At 40.3% G+C, this 23,144-nt stretch overlaps 1 non-coding gene and 1 pseudogene across 1 annotated transcript; one reads left to right on the top strand and one right to left on the bottom strand.

Annotated features, from left to right (window-relative positions):
• LOC134639346 (stromelysin-3-like) overlaps positions 1 to 23,144 on the bottom strand; it is a 45,920-nt pseudogene that overhangs the window by 4,102 nt on the left and 18,674 nt on the right.
• Positions 17,023 to 17,094, top strand: trnac-gca (transfer RNA cysteine (anticodon GCA)). Its single transcript has one exon. It is a non-coding gene; the product is annotated as a tRNA-Cys (tRNA).

Raw genomic sequence — 23,144 nt, 5'->3', positions numbered from 1 at the left:
CTGCAGTTCAAATCCCCATGAAACACAGCATGACTGCATAAATCTGCACAATAACTGTTTAACAACCACCCAGAGACACGTCTGTGGTAAACCCACTCACAACAGTATCATTAACCTGGAATCTGAGCAAACTGCTGCGCATCATCAAAAAGAGGTGCACTCTATGTACAGCGGCTGACTTTACACGCTTGGAGCCTGCAGACGTCTGCAGAAGTCTCTGACTGACATTTCTGATCAAAGTGGGAAGAAGTCTTAAATTATCTGTGGAAAATCTGGGAGCAGGATTTCACAACTAGTTTGGATGCCACGCAATCCAGGCAAATTACACAAGCCGACATACAGTGGGATTTTCAGTGACAGAGAAGAGAGCTTGTGTTCAGCACTTTTGACTTTTTAAAATTAAAAATGCTTCCATGTGGGCTATTCTGTTAAAAATCACTGTGAGCATCATTCATAGCATTATCATGGTTTTAATCCTCTGATTAAATTAGCTGGTTTTGACCAGGAACCTAAAAAGCACTTTTTAAAGTCAAAGGATCTTATTCCAGATTTTCTTCATCTTATACCATGCCATAGCTGTGGTTGTTTACCCATCACTCATCCTTCACCTAAACATGTTAAAGGATACAGTGATCACGATCCCTCCAAACAGGAACATGAAAACAAAGTCTGCCGTCCTGCCCCGAAAACAGCCTTCCTCCAGCATCCGACAGTATCGATAGCTTACTTTCAGTTAAGGTCTGCTCAGCTCTGCTGCAGATTTCACCATAATGTGAGCTTTAATTTGGTAAACTTTCATATTTTTTCAGTTTTTGGCAAAAAGATACAGAAAGATGATGTTGAACACAAAACTAAATCCAAGAGAGCCGAAGAACAGGAAGCTGGTTATCAGGCGCCATATCTGAGAAAGAGAGGGAAGAGGAGTGTAAAAGTGACGATATACCACATAATCATACTCAAAGTTTCAGTTAAATAGTTGGTAAATGGTACCTGGTATCTCCTGATGATGAGCTCTGGGTTAAAGTAGAGCTGAAATGGGCTGATGAACTCAAGTTGCTAAAAAGTAAAATACAGCCTAAAATTAATTAATTCTGGGTAGCTTGTATGATATTTCGCTATAACTAACTGGAAGTTCACTTAAAAAGTCCTTGTTGTCATTACCCTCTGCAGAATTTAAATAAAACCTTCACCACCACCAGGGGGCAGCATTTTACCAGCAGGTGTGTTGAAAAGTTTTTAGATGTTTGCTGCTCTTCTTTTACCTTTTGATAATTTTTCTATACCTGGTCTTTCAGCTGCTCCATTTAGGGGTTGCCCCAACCAATCATCTTCCTCCATCCTATCTTATCCGTAGCATCTGCTTCTGTCACGCTTACCCTCACATGCCCCACTTCACGAAACCCATGGATCATTCATTACTGTAGTGCCCCCGTTTTCCTGGCAGCTCCATCTTCATCTTCTCTGAGTATATCCACTCTCCCTGCTCTGCACATGTCCAGCTTTGCCACCTGTCTTTTGGTCAGTGCCACAGTCTCCAAACCATATATCGTATCAAATCAATTCTCACTATCATCTTGTAAACCTTCCCTTTCTCTCTTGCTGCTATCCTTCTTTCACAAATCACCCCTCACACTTGTTTTCACCCACTCCACCCTGTCTCCACTCTCTTCTTAACCTCTTTCGTGCACCATCCGTTGACCCCAGGTATTTAAACTCATCTACCTTCACTACCTCTACTGCTTACAGCTTCACTGTTACACCTGTCTTCCTCTCATCCACACACATGTATTCTGTCTTGCTTCTGATGACCTATGCTGACCTCTCACTAAAGATCACAATGTCATCTGCAAACATCACAGTTCTCACGGAGACTCCTGCCTGACCTCATCTGTCAGCCTGTCCGTCAACGATGCAAAGAAGAAGGAGTTCAGAGCCGATCTCTAATGCCATCCCACTTCCACTTTGAACCCACCTGTCACTTCTACCCTCACATGCTTCTCTGTCACTCCTGACGTCTTCATGCAGTACCACAGGTCCTCTTTTGGCACCCTATCACACGCTTTCTCTAGATGCAAAGAGTCACAATGAAGCTTCTGCTGACCTTCCATAGTCACATACTGTGTATGCTACCGTTGTATATAGTGTATTGTCTTACTTATTTTTTCATTGGTTGGACTTATTTGTATTTTTGTATTTCCTTCTGATATCTGTACCTGAGCTGAGGTAACGCAAAAAATTTCCCCGTCGTGGGATCAATAAATCTTATCTTATCTTCTCTTCTCAATACTGCTCCATAAAAAACTCTTGAAGCAAACATTACATCTGTAATGTTCTTTGTCAGCCTGTAGCCATACTACTACCCGCTGATTGTCACCGCTCTCCTTAGCCTAGCTTCTCTCTCCTTCCCATATCTTCACAGTGTGGCTCATCAGCTTTATCCCTCTTGTTACTACAGCTCTGCAGATCACCTTCATTCTTGAAAATCAGTAACAGTAAACTTCTTCTACATTTCTGGTCAAAAAGTCCACTTCCTTCTCCCCTAGACACCCTCTCTTTACCTGCACAGGTATGTCATGTGGACCAAATGAAAGCAATAAAACTGTCATTTGAAAAGAAGTGCCATGCAGGTGTTTGGTGTGTCCTCTAGACAGAGGATACACCTCACTTACTCCTTACTAATCCTCTACTTATTTCATTCATCAGTGCCCCCTCCATCTTCTCAACACACTCCTTTCTTCACTCACATCCTAACCTGCTGCACATCCTTTCCAGCTCGATCTCTCTGCCTGGCCAATCAGTACAAGTCCTTCTCTCCTTCCTTAGTATCCAGTGTCACACGCACCTCACTGTAACTAACTTTTTCCTTTGAATATTTTCCCCTTTCCTCTGTTTAAAGGACACACCAAACGCCTGCGTGGCACTTCTTTTCAAATGACAGTTTTATTGCTTTAATTTTGAAATTATTTACCAAGTTCAGTGGTAACACATCAACTGATACTACAGGTACTTTCTATTACACGTGACTTGCTTTCACTTCGTATCATATTAAATAACAAAGTACTTCAGATATAACCACGATCTCACTGACACTTTCTACATGAGGAGGCTACAACTAGATTCAACACTTGTGTGCTAAAAGGTGCCTAACTTTACCACTCAAGTGTTTTCATAACTTTTACTTAAAGTGTAGCTAGTGTTTAGATCCCCTAAGTACAACTCACAATCTCACAGTTAAAATGTTGTAAGAGTCCAAGAATAACAAAAGGCAACATCTCTAATTTGAACAGTTTGAGGACAAAAGAGGTTTCCCCTCTTATCGACAGATTGTAGGTTAGAGTTGAAGCATTTGTTTCTTACCACAGCAGCAGTGGTGAGGACACAGGCGGTCGTGTACGCTCGGGTCACCACAGGGATCTGAAAATACTCCTGAGTGAAACTGTGAGCCATCCCTGCTGTTGCTGCTGCTGCTCCTGCCTCACTGTCAGCCATGATTTACTCCCTGAGAGAGCAGCGCAGGCCACGCCCCCTCCCACCACCTGACAATCGCATCCACTCATCAATTAACACCATCCACTCCACCAACACAGCAAACCGTTAGCACAATGTCTTCGCTTTGAAGACCAAAAATGCATTTTAAAAATTTTTAACACAATTGCTTTGAGTCGTGATGTTATTAAGATTTTATCTAATATTTATTTTGTTAGTTAAAGTTTATGTTAACAGCTATACAAATTCCCGGAATGTAATATTAACAAGAGAATGATGTGGGACTGTTATCTAAACTGAAAGTGTGACTGTTAGTTTTTTTTTTATAATGACACTAATATCTCTCTAAAGATTTCTACAAAGCACATTTTCCAGTTTTACAATTAAAAGACTAAAGTTAAAAAGTTTAAACAGGTCTGTAATATTATAATAAGATTCAGTAATATTTCTGTTTTTATCTACAGTATATTTTAATACTGTAGATAAAAACTTTTATCTATTTTTATTCTTAAATAAGTGTTACATAATCCATAACTTTACCTGTAAATGTCGACAAATTCTGGACATTTTTTCAGCAGCTCTGGTCTTTAACTTTAAATAACTCTATATAAAAGCATATATGACCATCAGGGAAAGCTCAAGTGAACAATTTAATGCCATTCTGTGTTGTGCAACAAACTTACACTGTACACTGAGAATCAAGTGACAATAAAAAAAAAAGGTCTGAAACCCACATCATGCTTTATTCCTGGCAAACAGACAGGTATTAGAGTTTGGCTTCCCCTACCCTGCCAACATAATTTCTAATGTTTGTTGTACTTTTGGTCGGTCTTTATCAGATGGAGTTTCACTTGAGTGACGTAAGATCCCTGACTTGTAGAGGAGAAGGCGCGTTAGCCCACTGCTTCAAACAAACTCCTGCAATATTATTTAAAATCCTTGTGAGGAGTTTTTAAGGCTTGCATAAGCGCAAAAATGTCAGGCTGAGTTACGGGTTAACCTTTGTAATCAAAACTGTAAAGCGCTTTGGGTGCCTAGAAAAGCGCTATATAAATGCAATCCATTATTAAAACTGTAATTACTTTTACAGAAATATATCTTATAGAATGCAATAGGATGTGAATTTCTGTTTTAAAGTGTCTGCATCAGTTTCTGAGCTTGAATCTCTCCAGAGCCAGACGGATAAAAAGGTTATGAATTTATTTCAGTAACTTAGAAAAAACAGAAAACAATACGCAGGTCATACATTTCAATGAACAGGGTAAAGGCTACAAAAGATTGAAAACAATATTAAAGACATGTATATACAGGAACATTTTTCTAAGCTGTTTGTGTATAAATATGTTTGAAAGCAGAGTTCACGGGTTGCAGAAATGATTCAAACAACAATGAGAGCTGTTAAAACTCGTCAGTGTCCTGCACTGAGCCTTCAAGCGCTGCATCGGGGAGCAGCAGAGCGGTCGTCAGAGGAAATGATGGCGCAATGGTTCTCAACCTGGGGTGCGCTGACCTACAGAGGAGTCGCAACCAGAGTTTTTCAAGTCCTTGAATTGCTTTTACTTTCCGGCATTGATGGAAAGTATTTTCTTTACAGTTTTATGTTAAATATTGTAAATTTTGACCTCAGGCTGATCCTCGAACACTTTTGTATATTTAATATTTCAGACTGCACCAATATAGCATTTGAAAATGACTCTGGTGCAGACAAAACCAAATGTAACTTTCTTATTGCTGCAACAAAATTTTCAACTCAAATTTAGTTTTAAATCCTAATTAAAAAAAAATGTTTTGTTACCAGGTTGACCTCCACAGCAGCTGCTATTCCCAAACCTCTGACTAATGAAACAGAAAAGAGCACCATGTTACAGATGGTGACGCAATGACTTCAAAGATGGCACAAAGAGTGACCATGGTCTCTGAGGTGGTTGACAGTGTTGCACTCTAGATGGCGCCCTGCAGCTTTTCCTGCAACAGGTGCCTGCACGCTGAGAAAGTGAGAGCTTCACACCATCATGCTGGAAGAGTGACATCAAAACATGATGTGCAGCAATGGCATTCGCTTTTCTTCTGCCTTTTTTTTAAGACCCTGCACTATATAAAACATATAAAATATTTACTAATGCCAGGAAGAAGAGTATCTGAAACCTCTTTTTCAAATATAAAAAGTAAAGGCAAAACCTCCTCGTCTCAAACAGCAGTGGAGCGGACACTGATGAAACGTTGCTGGTGTTACATGTTCTGACCCAGAGGAGATGCTGGGTTTCTTATATTTATTCAGTGACTCACACCTGAGTTAGTTTAAGACCTCTGAGCAAACTTTAAGGAAGAACATACATGTTATTTATGGCCACTATTACTGGCTGAAAGTGACCAACCAAAACTAACTGTCACATCATGGCTACCTTTGGTTGTGGCTAGCTTCACCTCTAGCAAGGCTGACATGAAAAAAGCTGTAGGAGGTGTATCGGTATATGGTTTCTATCTGTCAAAGCAAGCAAATTGAGTGGTTACAGTGTTACTTTTTGATTCTTCACTCTTTGGCTTTTTGTTTCATTCATTTTTGTGTATCTAATTTTATCAAAACTTTCTATTGGTGTATGGAAAAGAATTAAAATAGGAGCTTGAAACATTAGAAACTTAGAATGCTATAATTTTGGAAGTTTCTGGTTTTTGTATGGATAAAAAGTTTAAATTAGATAAAGTGCAAAGGAAACGTGGCATAAATCGTCATGACTCAGGTGTCTGAAAACATCAGATCTGAAAGGACTCACTGAATAATGCATGAATAAAATATTATGGTAATGCTATCTGCACTATATTTTTGGTATCTAACAGCAATGAATGTTTGGCACAGATGTTCTTTGGGTCAGCAGTGATGGTGAATCTGGCCAGATGTTGCCCAAACCAAATCTGTGTCCTATCTGAGACACATCTGGCCCACACTACATTTGCCATAACTGCCAAATGTCTCTCACATCTGGGTGTGTTTTGATCATAGGCTGTATATAAGAGATGCACATAAAGCTAGATCAAATATAATTTTAACCTAATGAGTTCATGGCCTCATTTGCCAAATTAAAGCCATACAGAATACAACATGGGGTATAAATTACACTTTCCCCTGCAGTCATAAAGGACGATCAATGTTCACACTTGTGAGATTGTGTAACATTGCGTTCTTTTGAGAAATGCTCAGCTCGAGGCTTCAGAATGGGACTACCTGTTAGGCTGTCCATCTTTTTATAGATTTGGTGGTTTTGAATTATGGTTAATGGGACTCAGGTTGGCAGGAAAATCAACAACATGTGCAATCATGTCTGTAAAAAAGGGAAGCATAGCTGAAATTGTTGCTCGCTGACATTCCTGCTGAGTGGCTCCTGGGTTACATCGTTCAAACAAAACTCTGACTGCCACCTACAGCAGCTCATGTACAAAGTTTGATGTCGCTCTTCAGACCCTCATAGGGTTAGCAGAAGTCCGTCCATGATGAAAACACACAACTGCTGGAATGGAAAACACAGACTACGGGCACTAAGCAGGAAAGTCTGCGGACCAAAATCTCACTTTTCGGCTCAGAGAAAGGAGGTGAGAAGTGTGCAGTTCACAGCACACATCGTTAGACAAGGGCCCAGAACTCAGCCTTACTGTGACAAAAATGTGCAAAATAAATATGAGTATAGCTGCACAGGAGGTGCCAAGTCTGAGGGAATACAACTTGGTTTTCCTGAGAAGAAGGTGTACTTGATCTGTGTATCAATAAATGAAAGATAAACAGATTCAAAGGAGACGCTTTCATCTCCTTTGAATCTTTCTCCAAAGATAAAAATGTCTTTGCTCCAAAAAAAACCAAACAGGCAAAAAAAAAAAAAAAACTACTCCATTGCAAAAAAACAAAAAGATCCTCAGATTCAGAATCGCCCGTTTCTGCAGCCGAAGAAATCCACGCCGACGTAGCGAGGGTAGCCCTCCAAAGAGTTCATGTTAACAGGGTCAAATTTCCAGTACTGCCGTCCTTGGATGAAGTGAGCGTAGCCTGAAACACAGAGAGCACAAACAAAACATTTTTTATCAGCATCACTGCGAATGTGCCCGCGTTGGCCCAACAGCTGTTCGCTCTTGGCCAGATGTCAGATAAGCAAGTGAAAACCTGAAGCAGCAGAACAAGGAAAACAAGCAGCGTGCAGAGCAAAACATCCACAGGAACACATGCAGCAGCGCTTTAATGATATCTGGGTCATTCATAAATGACATGTTGAAGATAAAATTATCCTTGTTGTGTTGTGTGTACAGTTACACTTACAGCCTCTCTTCCTCTCTCCATGCATTTGTGTTTTTAGTTCGATTTGCTTGAAATCAAAAGGAATCGTTATAAACTGATAGCGTTCATGTAAAACATGAAACCTCACTGCGGCGTGATTCTGTATCAGATTATCTTAATGCTGAAAATCATTGTTTTTTGCAAAGCTGACAAGCTGTTAAAACCACTGCTGAGTTATTTTTAAAACTTACCAAGCTTGTAAAGTATTTTAAACTGTTTATTATCATATTTATAGCATGGTAACGTTCCTGCGTCTTAATTCAACAATCACATGTAGCGCTCCAAATGTCATTTTATTTCAGAGACACGCGCACGTACCGTAGATGTCTCGGAAAGCGGCGTCCACGACGTTGGGGATGCCGATCCAGTCCTGCATGCTGCGCGGGGCAGACTCGACTCGGTTGTCCTGGGGGCTGAACCTCCAGTAGCTGCCTGACTTGAAGAAGTAGGTGTTGTAGTTGGGGTCCTGGCCCCAGCGCAGTGCTGCCTGGATCCCAGACTCGTACAGGCCCAAATTCCTGATGGACTCCGGCCCCCTGATCTGCCTCTCAGCATCAAACACCCAGTAGTTTGCACCTGCACAGACGGTAGGCTCCAATTAATACGTGCCATTCAAATTACGGTCAACCCGGTAACTGCACCCATGCCCTTCTACACTTTAATTTAATGCTACACATTTCCTCATTTTCAACAGCTGAGACACTTTAATTACATTAAAATAAATTACTATACACAGAAAACATATCTAAATAATTCTGATGATTAAATAAAGGCCAATGAGAACCTACTGAGAATCAACAAGGATTCAAATCTGTAAGTGATATTGATAATGGAATTACTAAATATATATGAATTGCCATCCCTACAATCAATAAATCTGATGACTGCGCCACCATTACAGTCTCCACAATGAATCAGGTATCTGTGCATAATCATATGCACAGAGGGAACTCTTAGAAAATGCTTCACAGTTTCAAAAACAATCCATACCTGTTTAAAATATCTTTTTGTTTTACAGTTTTCGAGTTATATTGCGGTTTTAAGCTGGTGGATAAATTGAGGTGCTAATGTTTTCCACACCAACCAGGATTACATTCTTCTATCTACTTTTTAAATTATTTAGTATTTTTATATAATAAGATGACTTGTAATTAATGTATGTTCATTTCTTTGGTATAATGTATTTTCTAGCTACAAAAATGAATCGGTTAAGTATGACAGTCACGTGAATTCTGAACGCTGTATGCTGAGCTATGTGTCAAGTTGACTAAGATGCTTCGCCATCTTGTGGTCCAGTGTGGTATTACACGAGAGTACAGCCTGGCCTTATTTCAACCTCATTTGATATTTCTTAAACGCATCTTGATGATGACTTCAGACCTGTTGTTTCTTCCACTGATAGGTTAAGTTAACTTTAGTAGGCATTAAATGCTTTTAAAAAAACGATGTCAGAAGACTTTTTGACTGACCCGTCCATAAAGCAGACGCTGATCAAGCAGCTGACGTTTGTCAAGATAAGAGCAACAGTTATTTTATTTAGCTATATGTAGCTATACGTATAATTACTTCACATAAAAACAGCTTTTACAGTGTTTCTGGGAGTCTCTGGTGGTTTGCAGAGTTTGCGTACACTCGACTGCAGCACATCACAGACCCATGTTAATTAACATTTTTACATCTATTTAAACATGCCCATACATGGGTAGAATGCTTTACTTCTGTGTTTCTGTGCAATTATCGTTCCCCTGAACTGCGCTTACATAAAACCATAAACCACTTAACAGCAGCTCAAATGTCTTTACTGCTCACCTTGAAAGAACCAAATATTCCCTGACTTGTCTTCAAAGGCGGCGTCGATGTTGTTGGGAATCCCCCGCCAGTGACGGGACGCCAGTGCCGGGTAACCGCTTTCCAGATGCCCGTCCCTGATCCTCCAAACGTAGCCCGACTTAAAGAAGAACAGCTCCCCTCGGATCATAGATACGGCATCAAAGTCTGTCCTGCAGGCATCGGGCTGGAAAAAAGACAGATCGAATGTTCATTTTCACATGCAATCATCTGCTTAAATGTAAAATTTCCAATAAGTGAGATTTATGCTGCACATAATGAAGTGTTAAGGAGCCATTTTATTGTCTGAAAAGACGCCAGAATACTGCAAGTAAAGTGGGTCTTTGTGCTTCGTAAGGCTGAAGACTACTTTTATTCCCACAAACGATCACAGGGAATTTCAGGGATTTTCAGTATAAGTGAAAATCCTCTCAGTTACAAATTTTACACAAAGAAGTGATGTGAAGTGGAAACAATTCCCGGTCTTCGCCTGAGAGAAACTCTCACGAGACTAAAAGATTACTTTTGTGTTTGACCCCCATTTATCATGTATGGTTGATGAAAGAAAACGCTCATGTCTAATGTGGTATAGTTTCAAAGACATGCACTGTCAGACTGGCATGCAGCCTTGAAATATATTTTGCAACATAAGCGTCTCCTGACCGCACAGATCGATGCCATTCACAGGATGAGGCTTGTTGAAAAATCCCATAAAACTCAACCGAGCTCCATTGTTTTCCCAAAACAAGCCATATGTCCCATTAAAAACACACATGTAGGTTATCCGCTGGAACTCCCTAATGCAGACTGAGCCCCTAAATATACAGTATGTCTAAAAATAAAAAAGCACAACAATGTGATTGGTTAGTGGTTGATTAGGTGGTCGTGGAACAACAGTAATTATACTGTTGTTGGAGCAATACCAACACAAAGAAATCAGATATGCTCTTTAAATAGTCAAGAGGTGTCACTGTGTATATACCCCAAATAATTCATTGGTTGATACACTGATTATTTTGTCCATATAGTGAAAATTTATCAGACTTCTACAGCTTAGCAAGCTAATACATTTTATTAAGAAGCTAATTAATCAGTGGCAATATGCAAAAGTTTTAACAAAGCATGCATGAACGTAAGTCTCAGTTATACACTGTCATGATGTCATGGTCGTTTGCTGTGTTGTTTGGCAGCTTTCCATCCTTTGTAACTTGATCAGACTCACCTGTGTTCTATTAGTCACTTTCTACTTTATTTTGAAATCTCTATTTGTCTTAAACTATACCTTTGTTCTTCTTGGGCCACACCTGTGTTCAATTAGCCAATCGCCCTCCTCAGTATATGAACCCATGTTTCCCTTCCAACTGGCCAAATCATTTCATCGTCTTTGCGGTGCTGTTTGCGTCTGTTCATTCTTCCTTCCATTCATAGTCGTTTTCTTGTGTGTGACCTCTGGATTGTTTCATGCTTTTTGCCTGTAGCTCATTAGCGCTTGTCATGCTGTCAGATTCTACTGGAAACACTGACTCTGAGTTTCAAAACAAAAAAACACCTTTGACTTTGGTGAAGAGGTGAAGACTGAGAATAAGGCAGTTGACTGAAGCTCCTCAACCTGTGTTTAACAGTAAAACTGTGACTCTGTGTCAAAGCTGACCTGGCCCAGTGTTGGGTCCTGACCGGGCCGCCCTCAGCGTAATGAATAATTCAATATGACTCAGTTCATTCGTTTTATCCATATAGCACCAAATTACAGCAGCAGTCACCTCAAGGCGCTTTAAAGTCTAAAGTAAAGTGTTCCTGACACTGTGAAGGCTAAACTCCCTTTAATCACCAATCAGTAACTGATTGATAATTATTGTGCCACATGCATAAATGTGCGTGACTCTCTCACTTTTGGATACATACGCTATGAAATTGCAGGCATTTAATAAACAGTTGGAAACAACACGTCAGCTCCAGTTTAAGTCTTATCAATACAGGATCAGCTGCGTTTACTGAGAAATCTGATTAATAAGCTCTTACAGTCAGATTGTCAGACATGTAAACCTTGTTGTTGTTTTTTTTGCATTCTCCTATGTTTAAGCTCCGGAAATGCCTTTTTAAGGCCAGTCCTTATAAGGTGTAAGATTTGTTTGGGTGGTGTGAGAATGAATGCAAAAGTGTGTTTCATAAACCAGAAACGTGACTATCAGCAACCCTGATTATCTTGAAAACAATAATATGTTTAGGCTAACATGATCCTGTTTAGGTAAACTTTAACTTGTTTAGGCTAACATGATCCTGTTTAGAAAAACCATTATCTTGTTATGGTTCTTGTTTTGGAAACTATTCAACTGTTTATTAAATTGAATGACAACTAATTTGAGTTGTACAACAGAAATATAGTAGAGTCAAAATATAGTATATTCAGATATAACATATGCAAATAATGAAATCCTAACAAAAGTTTTATCCTCTGGGTACCACGAATGCCTGCATAAAGCTTCAGGGTAAAGGTTTACTTCACACACAGTTAGCGAACCTCTCGTGTAGATTTAGGTGATTTTCATGACTCTGTGATTGTTGCATCAGTTTCACTTACTCCAGTAGGGAAGATCTCGTTGCTCTCAGTAGTAGTAGTGGTGGTGGTGCTGGTGGTGGTGGTAGCGGTAGTTGTGGTAGTGGTTGTGGTGGCGGTTGTGGTTTGGGGTTCGGGGGCTTGAACTCTCCGAGATCCGTACAGGTGTTGGATGCCCCACTTGTCGTCATTGCTTATTCTGGGTGGAAAGTCGGCGAAGAAGTAGTGTGGGGACATGATGGCTCCCTTCGTACGGGTGTGCTGCAGGCCCAGGACGTGCCCGAACTCATGGGCGGCAACCTGGAGAAGGTCCATGCCTGCAGGGTGGAAGGATGGAAGGGCACACCTGGTTCAAACAAAGTCTGAAGATAGTTTTGTTTGTTTTGACCTGCTTGCACGGTGGGGATTTTGCTACCTAAGCCCATCCAGTGCCAACGCTCCTGAACAGTCATAAAAAGTACCTCTCCCTGCTGACTCATATCTACTCTCAGCCACACATTTCACCAACACACAGACGTTGTAAGTGCTGCAGCAGTGCACGGTAATAAGGAATTCGATTTGAATCTGGAGTTTCTGCACGCCTGCACGAGTTTCTTTTGGGTACTTTCTGGAGGATTCAGAGACATACTTCTTACTGGCAATATTAAATTAGCTGCAAAGTATGACAAGCACTCTATGAATGTATGACTTCAAGAAAACATGATTGAAAAAGTGATGTAGTCTCCCCAGCCAAAGCTGGTCACAACAAGACAACAAAAACATCTGCAAGTCTAAAACAATACACAGATGTTGTTGATGATGTTTCCAGTACAAACACATTTATGTCATTTACGTGGCTGTTTTACTGCCTCATTTGGGGTACATTGAACTTATTTTCTGGACTGTCACAAACATTGCGTTTAAGAAACTGACAGCAACATGGAGTATTTTTTGTCAGTTTCGTACTTTTCTCATATAAAAGTTTGCCTTGCTTTGTTTTGGTCTTAGCGATAACACTATTATCTAAAAAACTGCAGTATGAAAGTTTAGATATACGTCAGTTCAGTCCATATATTAAAGTAATGTACCTGACAACTTCTATGGAAGCTCCTGGCAACTAATTTATAATTTGACTAAACAAGCGAAAAAAATGTCTGTAAGTCATCCATCCATCCATCCTCAGCTGCTTATCTTATCTTAGTGTCACAGGGAATTTCCCTCCCCTGTGCATGTCATCCAGCTCTTCTGAAAGGAGGCTACAAGCTACCTCATGCAGCACGTAGCAGATGCCCTCATTTGCTCATTTCTGCTGCTATTTGCAAACTCATTCCCTCTGTCACAACCCAAAGTGAGGTCAGGAACGTAAATCAACCATAAAGTTACAATTCTACTTTCACGTTCATCTGTCTTTACCGTTAGGCCATCTGCATCATTGTAAATGTTGCACAACCCTTTCCATCAATCTCTTTCACTCTTTCTTGCCCTCTTGCGGCACTTCTTCCAAAGATCTCTACCCAGAGTACATACACCATCCTTTTCATACTGAGAACCACGGCTTCACACTTTAACCAAATTCCCAATCAAGGTTCTTCACACCTGACTTCAAGCTGCCCAACAGAACCATATCATCTGCATAAAGCAAAGACAAAATCCTCTAACCACTGAACCTGACCCCCTCTGTCCCTTTGCTGTGCCCAATAATTCTGTCAGTAAAAATTATGAACTAAATCAGAGGTATGAATTATTGCTAGCAATGAAAACCAAGCTCCTGTTATGGTATACAGGGATCGAAAACCCATAACAATGGGCTGGATATTACTGAGAGCCACAGGTGAATGCCTTCTTCAATTCCACAAAACATGGCAGCTATTTACTGAAACAAATGTTCTGCTGGAAAACAAGTGACAGCGACAGCAGCAGACAATGGAGATATTCAGACAGTAATTACAGCTCTTGTAATTCTATTCATTTCACAGTTTTTATGCACAGCTTCCAGCAATAAAAAATAAACTCAGCCATACACTCACCCATGTGGTTTCCGAGTGTCCATGACTCATCAGCGTCAAAGTGAATTTCACCTTGTCGGTGTGTTTTGGGGAAGAAAGCGTGAGCAAGAATGCCACCCCGGCCATCGAAGGGAAGGTTGTCTCCATGCCATAAACTGCAGGTTTTTATAAAACAAACACTCCGATGAGCAATAAAGGCACTGAGCAGAAACCTTTTAACAGCTTTACAGACAAAAGATTCTAAACATTCATCTGTCAGCTTCAGCTTTAAGGGAGGATTCAACACTAGCAGAAAGAATAAGCACATTTAGAGGGATTAACAATGTACTGCTCATCTCTTCTTTTGCTTGTTGTCCCTCAGTGTTGTGTGTTCCCCTGCTCCTAGATCACTGTAGTTCCCTATATCCCTATATCTTTAATGTGTGCATTCTAGTTGTGCAACGGATCACTGCTGATCCATGATCTGAACTGATCCCACTACACGGTTCGGCACGCACCTGATCCGAAGATTCGAAAAAGAAAATAAAAGTGTGTATGGTGCGCATGGTCAGTCTGTCAAGCGATAGTCATGGCCAGCGCTAGCAGTCCAAGTGGAGGAGCAGAGGAGTTCGCGGCATTTAAGCAGCCCTTTGCTGCCCAATCCGACTGGGCTAAAGCTATTAAAAAAGGTGTTTATGGCTGCAGACATGAGGCCATATTCCATTGTGCAAAACAAGGGGTTTAAACATATGATGAACGTGCTTGAGCCACGCTATGACATCCCGTTGCGTGTCCACTTCGGTAACAAGATCGTTCCAAGCATGTATTAGCAGGAAAAGTCTACAGTTATGGCTGAACTATCCCAGGCATCTTCTGTTGCCCTAACTACAAATAGGTGGACCTCCAGGGCAACAAAAAGCTACGTGACCGCTCATTATATCACAGCGGAGTGGTAGAGGCAAAGCCCTGTACTGCCCTATATTGCAACTTAATTTGTTTTTATATAATTGCGTGGAATGAGTCTTGAGTTGAATGTTTTTTAATGGGCAAAAAATACTTCAATAAATAAATGACGAGTTAATTTTTTCTTGTCTTTTTTCTTTTTTTGATCCTCCGAAAATTGATTCGATCCATGACTTGATCTGATCCGAACCGCGAGTCTTTTGATCCGTTGCACCACTAGTGCATTCCCTGGTTTGTGGTTAACTTGAGGATTACCTTTTGAACTTTCTTATTTTGCAATAAATGTTACAGGGATCTCCGTTTTAATGGAGGAGATACCTGTAACATTCTCACGTTCTTTTACTTTTCTCCAAGCCTCTTCACCTCTTCTCTCTTTTTGTTTTTGTAATAAAGAATCAGAAGAAGCCACAAATCAGGGGAGAATCGCAGCTGTATCGCTTCTATTTGAGTTGCCCAATTAATGCCTTTGGATAGACTTTGTGCTTAGTCTAAACCAAGTAGCAAATTCAGCAGCGGCTCTAACAGCCACTTGAGGCTGTCTACAGCAGTTAGACAATCTCCATTAACTTCCATTTTAAAATGCCCAAATCAATACCACGAATAAACATGTTTGTAGAATGACACAACATTGATTATGGCCTCTATGGACTGTAACTGCATATAGAAGTTAATCCTTTTCAAACTCATCCAGTTGGATACCTGTAAGACTTTAGGTTTGTGTAGTGGGGCTGGAGCCTATCCCAGCAGCCATAGGATGAGAGTGATGCAATCCCATGCATCATAAAAAATTTCTATCCATGATAGAGGCGGTATCTGTGTGGCACGAGGGATCACTAAACGGTTTGCTGATTATATATATTTGAGGAAAATGAACCATATGTTTTGGTCTGTGTAGTCATAAATGAACAACAATGGGACATCTTGGATTAATGTGTGACCTCACTCTCCATCACTAATGCAAGAAAAAATAAGAGAATATCTTTGGGAAGAAAGGTAATCAGCCCTCCAGAAGTGCTCATAGACCTGAATTATCGAGCACCTGGTGGTTGTAAAGGTTACTGGGGCATTTAATGCTGGTTTTTCCTTTAACTTATCATTCATCTGTAGTTGGTTCTATAAGAGTGGATAAAAGCAATTCAAAACCAAAAACACAACCTGATTCAAAAGAGGAAAAACATAAAAATCGCTCCACTGATAACCAATCAAAGCTTCACAAAAGAATTTACGTAATTCCAAGGATGACACAGATCCCCCACAAAAGTCCAGTTTTATATCTCTGGTATAATCTGCTTGTCTTTTCTTGCTCTGTAATCTCGTGTTTTTATCTTTGTGATTCTGGAAATCCCTCTGTAGCAAAGATCTTTGTCTTTAGTTCAAAATGATCTATGCTGGATCTAACTCACAACTACAACTCCAATTCTAAAAATGTAAATGTAATCTCATTTTATTCACAATAGAACACAGAAAATGTTTAAACTGAGACAGCATTATCTTATTTTGATTTTGATGGCACCAACGTGTCTCAAAAAGTTGGGACGGCGGCAATAAAAGGTGGCAAAAGTAAAGGCTAAAGCAAAAAAAATGGAGGAACAGTTTAGAACTAATTAGGTTAACAGGCAACATTATCGGTCACTATTAGGTTTTTACCGATATGTTAAGAAATTGTTTTCATTCATCAACCAATAAATGAAAGCACGAGAACATAATTCATGAAATAAACATCTTATATTGACGTGAACTAGTGAGAACATAAAGTCAGTAGTAGAGTGTTTACTGCAATTACAAAGAAAAGGTTTTATCATAGACTTCTATACTATCTTTTTGCCTACAGTGGTGACCTGCTGGACATTACAAAGAAAGCAAATATAAGTCCGTTCTGCATTCTCTAATACAGCAAAGAGCCGGCGTGTGGGGGTATAGCTCAGTGGTAGAGCATTTGACTGCAGATCAAGAGGTCTCCGGTTCAAATCCGGGTGCCCCCTGACTTTAAAGCTAGCACAGCTTGGATGCTGTTCCTGCACAATGATTAGTTGGGTCTTTGTGCATTTTGGGGCAGCAAGAAAACAAACACAGACTCTTCTTTACCAAATTACACATTTTCAATTCCTCTGCTTCCCTTTTTTTTGCTTTACTCCCTCCCACCAGAGATGCAAGTGGAGGAGGTGAGGAAAAGACACAAGGAGAGGGAATCAAGGCAACAGATATTAAAGAAAATGTGACAATGTGTCCTTTGAGAGCCATTTTAAAGCAATGTCTATTAACCATGATTTGTGGCATAACCGCATCATAAACTGTATTATTCTAGCCCAAATGCAGCTGTATTTCTCAGGTGTAACGATGCCCACGTTTTATATTTAGGCCTAATTAAATATAATTCACAACATGGTGTAATATGACATTTGCTCCTGATCTTTTTTAATATTTTTTTCAGCAATTCTTCCCACCTTCTGAAGTCGATGCGAATGTCAGCATGTCCATTACGGACCTCGGTAAAGGTGAGTGGAGTGACGTCACTCCAGATCTTCGCTGCATCCCGAAAGACCCCTCGAACCCTTTCCTCTCCAAACTGCCAAGGAAATCCATCAATCCTGCAGGAAATGAATAGAGGTGTTAAACACACACATACACACACACATGTGCACACACATGCGCACACACAGGATGTACAGTAGCAAAGTGAGACCACCAGCCTTGCATCCCCCTTTTAATCAGATATCTTCAGTCGTCTCTTTAGCGGGGAGGTGTGCTTCTACCCTCAGGCTTGCTAACAAAACACTGCGGTAAAATCCCCTCCCTTTCCTTTTAGATAAAACCACCCAGTGTGATAACCCACAAAATAAAACTTGACCAAAAATCCCCAAAACATCACGCTTTACCAAGAAGACTGAAACGCTTCATAAATCATATGGACCAACACTGGCTTTGCATCAAATCTCAATGTTGCTTCTGCGGTAAATGAGATTACCATATTATGGAAATGCACAGCTGTCTGGGGTTGGTACTCCCCAACAGCCTCTGGCAAGCAAAGCTTTGGACGTCTTCTGAATGCAGCAACATTTCCAACCACACCGACCAGAAAAACTGTAGCATCACCTCCAACTACACACAGTAACTACTGACACGAAACCGACCACTGAAACTAAAGAAACTGCAGCAATTAAACAAACTAGCAAACTACAGAAATGTCTGTCAATAACCTACCCACTGCGATTACACAACTATACACAGTAATTACTCTGACTAACCCAATCACTGAAACTTTCTTTCGGATGCGTTCTTATATCCCGAGAGGTCACTATAGCAATGTTTGTCCTGGCACAGATTTTACACCGGATGCTCCTCCTGACGCAACCCTCGCAATTATCCATGGGACCGGCCCTGGGAGCACACTAAGTACCCCATGAGGCTGGCGCTGTGTCTCCTCCCAGGGAGGAGCCAGGAAGCGTTAATGTGTAAGGCAAATGTGCTAACCACTGCAACTACAGCAATTAAACCAACTAGTAAACTACCAGGAAACATCTGCCACTAAACTGCCCATTGCAGCTACAGCAATATCTGCACCTAAATACAGCAACGTCATCACCTTCACCTAAATACATGAACCCTCTTCAGGCAAACAGAGCAACATCTGCAACTAAAATACCTACTGCAACTACTGCAAGATGCACAACTATAAATGGCAAAAGCAACAGGTAAAGCAACCACTGCGAAAACAGAAACATCTGCAACCACACACTTAAACATCTGCAGCTTAAGTACCCACTGGACTACAGCAACATCTGCAGAGAGGCATAACTGCTGAAAACAAGCAGCAAGCTGGCCTGACTATCCAATCATCACAGAATCTGCCACGCAGCGCTAACAGAGAGGATAAAAAAAGTTAAGGCAACTCTTTAGCCAGTGCAGAAGTGTTAAACACCTGAATTTGGTTGTTGCCATGGGTGTAAAAAGGGAAAAAAATACTCTTGGCCCTATTAACTGAAAGTACTCTAAAAGAAGACACAAATGTGTGTCCATGTGTTGCTACACTTTGTACGGTGCTAAGTGGGGAACTTTAACAGGAATGGTACTTGAATTCTGTAAAGTATGATCTAGACTTACATGAGGTTCTCAATTACATGAGTAAAGTTTTTTAGAAGATTGAGAAGATTGCTCAGAGCTGTCAGGACGTGCTTAGCTTGTATGTAGCGCTCCTGGCTATATAACATTTTTTGGCACAGTGGTACCAGACCACGCAACCTGACTGTTCACAATGAATAGCTTCACTGTAAGTAAAGAGTCCTCTCAAGCCACAAACTATGGTTTTAAACTTCCTGTTGTGTAAAGACATCAAAATCTAAAATGTTCATTAATGTGACATATGAGCAGTGTTGGTCAAGTTACTTGAAAAACGTAATCAGTAACTAATTACTGATTATGCCCCCCAAAAAGTAATCCCATTACTTTACTGATTACTTATTTTCAAAAGTAATTAATTACTTAGTTACTTTTTAAAAACACGATTTACAACATGAATAGGTGATAAAGCAATAGATCTTTCAGCCCAATTCTACTTTTCCTGCATAATCCATCATACAAAATGTAATCAAACGGAAAAGTCTCTTTTTAAAAATTGTTTTATTAGTTTTAATCTTTTAACTTTATGCATCAAGCAAAGATTAAATTTGATCTTGATCTGCACAGAGCTGTTGTCACGAACATCGCACTCGCTTACGTCATTGTCATGAGACACTCTTGCAAAAAAATCACTGTTGTAGTAATGCAGTAACGCAGCGTGCTTACGGGAAAGTAACAGTAATCTAATTACCTTTACTCGTTACTTGAAAAAAGTAATCGGATTACGCGTTACTGCCCATCTCTGCATATGAGTGGAATAATTTTGGTTGAAACCAGGCTAACTCTCTTCCACTGTTTAAGCTAAGCTGTCTTCTTCCACTTCTCTTGTCTACGGTGTGCCACAAGGTTCTGGTTTGGTGCCTTTCTTGTTTCTGTTGTTTCCACTCCCTCTTTAGTACATTTCAAGCACTTTTATTTCCTATCAGTGCTATGCAGATGATGCTGAATCTATTAAAAGTTGGATGGCAGATAATTTTATCCAACTTAATGATGGGGAACTCCTAACCACATTTGAAAAATCTTATATCAGGAACCTTGGTGTAACTTGTGACTCAGCCTTCCTTTTGTATGCTCACATTAAGTCTCTGGCTCACTCTTGCTTTCATCAGTTGAGAAATATTGCCAAGCTGAATTCCACTGTGTCACATTCTGAATTGGAGATTGTTATTCAAGCCTTTATTTCATCACGTCTGGGTTTTTGCAATTCATTATTCACGTCGTAACAAAACCTCCCTGGAACATGTGCAGGTTGTTCACATTGCCGCTGTGAGACTTCTGGATAAAGTAAGCTCCCCATTGCCTTTAGAGTCCACTTTAAGATTTTGACTTTTAGAGTTATGCCTGGACAAGCGTCAGTGTGGATCAGAGAAATTTTTCATCCATACGTCCCCAGCAAGTCCCTGAGGTCATGTGATCAGGGCCTGCTGGATGTGCAGCACAAAAGACCGAGAGGCAAAGGAGACAGAACTTTTACAACAGACCTCTCTCGCTCTGAGCATGACATCTGTGGACTTGTTTTTGGGTAACTTTTTCTTACCCAAAGACTACAAAACTACAGTTGCTGTTAATTGTTGTAAAACTACAGCAACTAATACTGAAGCTACAGCAATATTACATTTAAACTACAAAAAATTAAACTAACCACTAAAATTCAAGCAACTGTGAAATATGGCAACTAAAGCGCCTAAGCCAAATACTGCAACCACAGGAACGCCTTCAAATGAACACGGCAATGGCTGCAAATAAAACCAACAGAAAAGCAACATCTGAAACTAACCATTGCAACCATCTGTACCAAACAAATCAAAGCAACTACAGCAACTTAAAACTGAGCACATAAACGGCTGACAAAGCCCATCACTAAGAATTTAGTGCATTGCTTCAAGAAACTAATCGAGAAGAAGCGCCGTCTGTACACAGCACGTTTCCATAATTTACAGTGGTCGTTATCAGCTCCTGTTCTTTGGGGGTTTTATGGAAAATATGGTCTTAATTTGGAGACACACAAGCAGTAAAAACTCCAGACATTCATCCCAATAACTGCCTTTTTAGTTTGCCCTCCAAATAGCGTAAAAAAAACCCTTAAACCTCGATGTGTGGGAAAAGAAATGCCCACAGAGTGTTTACTGAAAAATGAAAAGTGTCTGATTCTGAATTTAGAGTGTATTTTTACAAATACAAAGTGTACAGGTATTGCTTTTGTTAAGAGACATCTACCTGTATGGCTCAAATACTGCATACATTAGAAGATATATATAAATAAATCTAAATACGAGCTAGGTACTTAGGTACTTACTAAATAATAAATTATTCCCTTTAAAATATATATTTAAGTCTTTTGGAGGACTTTAAAAGAAGCAGGTGAAACTATCACAGCCCATGCTCTCAGATTTGGTGGAGAGCAGTGCAAAAAGAGAGAGAACTTTAGACTGCGTCGATCTGTTTCCAAATGAATGGTGTTGCTCTGTAACAGCTGGATAAATTGCTGTTTAATACTATAAACTGTATAAACATGGATGCAGCTTCTGGGTTAAAAGCCAAAGATATACCTGAAGTGACTTAAACCAGCATTCTTCCTAAAGGGGCGACTTCTTGTTTCCTTAGAAGTCCTGAAGTGAAGCAGTGACCACAGGAAACACTTTCCCTGTGGGTTTTATGATGTTTTTCTGTCTCCTTTAAACTCAAAAAGCAGCAGGGTTTGGTTTACTGTATGACTGACAAGTCATTACTCCATGTGTGTGCAGTGTTTGTCACTGCAGACCAGTTTAAGCAAACCTTTTACAACTTATTTTGCTTCCTTGCAGTAGACAAAATGTTTTTAACATAAGAAAGTTAAAGAATGAAGTCTAACATATATAAAAAAGCAAACTCGTGGAATCTATCTCCCTTAACGCAGCCCTGCCATCCTTTAACCTTTTGCAGCCACCTGAGACCACCTTTTCAGTTTATCTAAAAACCTTTCAAGTGGTTACAACAACAGCGCTCTCAGCTGAGCCAGCTTGACTTCGGTGTCATGCCAGAGCTTGCCTCACAAGCTCAAAACGCTGGCTGGTTTTGAATAAAAAATAAACACAGGGCCTCATTAGCATGGCTCCACTCTCATATCAGACTCATTTACAACGGCTGGGGAGGAACGAGGGCCTTATTATGGTCATAACAGAGAGAGTTTGACGTAGTTGGGTGTTGCCTTGATCCTGGTAAACCACATCACTCCGTCAGGTGTCACCAGGAGCTCTACACTGGTCCTGTGAAGCAGAATCTAATTAGATTGTGGCCAGCGCTGCTATTAAAATCACCCTCCCACCTTTTGCTTTCTCTCTGCCTGTCTTCGTATAGTGTTAGGTTAAAGAATGAGTACAATGAAAGGGACACCGGGTGAGCCAGACAGAGAGGCAGCAGCTAGCAGACGACCGCCAGACGCTCGATGGTGCCACGGCTTTAGATTAAAGAAAAGCAGCACCCCTTTTTCTGAAGGTCAAGTTGATGACTGAAAGTGCTCTGTAGGTTGTGTAATCTTTGATTATTTTCCTTAAGTCCTTAATCCAGTCTGTCTCAAGAGCAGGAACAAGATGTGAACACAGAGTAATGTTCATATGTTGAATGTGTGTATTTTCACTCTCTTTTAGCTCTGCTGTTACTCTCTGCTAATGCTTAGATGACAAATTAAAGGAAAACATCAAGACCACAATCAAAATGCTGTACTGCACGCAGTGTCCATCTTTTATATACAGTCTATGACAGGAAGCAAATAAAGACATGGGGGTATAGCTCAATGGTAGAGCTTTTGACTGCAGATCAAGAGGTCTCCGGTTCAAATCCAAATGCCCCTCTTTAAATAAGGACTATGATTTAGTTATTTATTTGCTTAAGTTGAAAACAACCTTTCCAAGATGGACCATTCGGCAGTTATGCCCAA

Source organism: Pelmatolapia mariae, linkage group LG12 (genome assembly GCF_036321145.2).
Source record: "Pelmatolapia mariae isolate MD_Pm_ZW linkage group LG12, Pm_UMD_F_2, whole genome shotgun sequence".
Taxonomy (NCBI): domain Eukaryota; kingdom Metazoa; phylum Chordata; class Actinopteri; order Cichliformes; family Cichlidae; genus Pelmatolapia; species Pelmatolapia mariae.
The sequence above is the reverse complement of the archived record's forward strand: the minus strand, read 5'-3'. Positions and strand labels throughout refer to the sequence as shown.